Source organism: Etheostoma spectabile, chromosome 10 (genome assembly GCF_008692095.1).
Source record: "Etheostoma spectabile isolate EspeVRDwgs_2016 chromosome 10, UIUC_Espe_1.0, whole genome shotgun sequence".
In the NCBI taxonomy this organism is placed as follows: domain Eukaryota; kingdom Metazoa; phylum Chordata; class Actinopteri; order Perciformes; family Percidae; genus Etheostoma; species Etheostoma spectabile.
This window is the reverse complement of record NC_045742.1, coordinates 26,684,233-26,686,298: the sequence shown is the minus strand read 5'-3', so window position 1 is coordinate 26,686,298 and position 2,066 is coordinate 26,684,233.

Genomic DNA, 2,066 nt, shown 5'->3' with positions numbered 1-2,066 from the left:
ATCCGTCACAGTTCCGCTACACTTTCGAAGTGATTCAAAAGGTTTTAATGGAGTTTGATGTGACTTAACTCTCAAGGAAAGCCCAGAGCTTAAAGACAGACCTGCTCCAGTAAGGAGATCTCACTGTTGTTTGTGCACGTGGAGGCCAATTGTTCATGTCCTTACGCCATTTGGACGGGCCGGTTATTCGTCCTCCTCATACAAGACTCTGAATTCCTGTGGCCCGCACTTCTTCTAGTCAGTCTTATTTTCTATCTGTCTTACAGGTGAAGGGATTGTAGAACTTGTACACAGTCTAAATACTGCCATCATGACCGTGTGAAAACCAGATCTTTAGTTCATCGTTCCAGTAAAAGTATGTTTTAATACTTTCTAGAATCAACTCAGACTTGACTCTGTAGGATCATTTTTTTCTTCGTGTGCAGCCCCTATCTGTGGGACCAAGATGGTTTTGTTTACTTGTGTTAATTTAAAAAACTTTAACCTTGATTTATTTTAAACGTTCAACCACTGTTCTCTTTCCTACACAGTATTGCATTAGATATTGACACGTCCTAATTTATTTATTTACAATACTTTTTCATTCACAAAGAAAATTGATGTCCTTAAAGGTTGGATTTTTTTTCCTATTTTTTTTAATTAAGGCATTAAGATCATTTCCTAAGATGTTTTTTAATCTCTTTTTAAGCATGAGGGTGTACTTAAACCTTGATGTTAGTTTACCAGATTCTTTGTAAGTGTTGGACGTTTGGGCTCTTGAATAAGGTTTTGAAATGCAACTGGTAAATGGGTAATTTTAATGATTAAGATTGTTAATAAAGGTATAGACATAATAAATCATTGCTGGAATGGCAAGGTGTAACTCATATATTTGCATTTTAAATCTGTTCTATAGTGTACATGAAGTTTAAATTTAATTGTTACTTAATTTAATCTCCAATAGAGACCTTGAACATTATGTTTGTATTGTTTTCCTCAAAGATTGTTGCCAGAAACCTTTTTTAAAGAAAAATGTCCATTTTTCCTTTGTGACTGTGAGTTGTGGTAAACACTGAAAAACTGACATTACTTGTCACTGTTGATTTGTTTTACGTAAAACAGTAATGTCAGTTCATTCTTTACCTGTGGTCACTGCATTGAAATTAGACATTTTCTTGTGAAAGGTTACTAGTGGTTACAGGCAACCATCTTTAGAGAACAATACATCTGTTTTAGTGCCAAAACAATTGTGTAATTGACACTAGAATGTACTACTATATTATAAAAAAAACGTGTGGTATTTAAGTGCACAATAGTATTGGAGTAAAAATTATTGAATAGTGTTGAAATAACGTGATGAAATTGTGAAGATATTAAAATGTTCCAAGAGCAAAATATACTTATCAAAACCTGTTTCAACACTCTGTATCACACAAAATACACAGGTGTATTGAACATGAATACTTCTGTGTTAATTTAACTCAGTTGTTTAATCTGCTGCCAAAGCAAGCAACATTGTGTGCACCAATGTCCACTATTGAATTAAGTTAATCAACAATCCTTTTTTCAGTGTATTTTACTTTTTATTTTAATGTTACACACGACCATTTTTGGGTATGACGGTATCTTTAGATGGCCTCATGACACCTTACCTATAGGCCAGTAAGCGATGGAGATTTGAATCATAAACGTATGTTGAATTCTTTTAAACATTTTAATAGGCATAGTGCTAACTTTGGCTAACTTAAAAGTCCATGCATGAAATTTCACTTTATGAGTTTTTTTTTTTTAACATTGATATGAGTTCCCCCAGCCTGTCTATGGCCCGCTATAGGCTAGAAATGGCGAGTGTAAACTGAGCCCTGGGTATCCGTTTCTACTTTTGAGAAAATGAAAGCTAAGATGGGCCGAGCTGGACTCTTGCTCCTTATGAGGTCTTTTTCGTCCTTTCCCCGCCCAGAGAATTTGGCCCCACCATAAGAGAAGACATCAGGCTTTCAAACAGACAAAGTGTTTGTTGGTCAGGCCCACCCCCCCAGCCCTACCCCCCCCTTATCCTCCTCACAAGCTACACACTCAAAAATGGA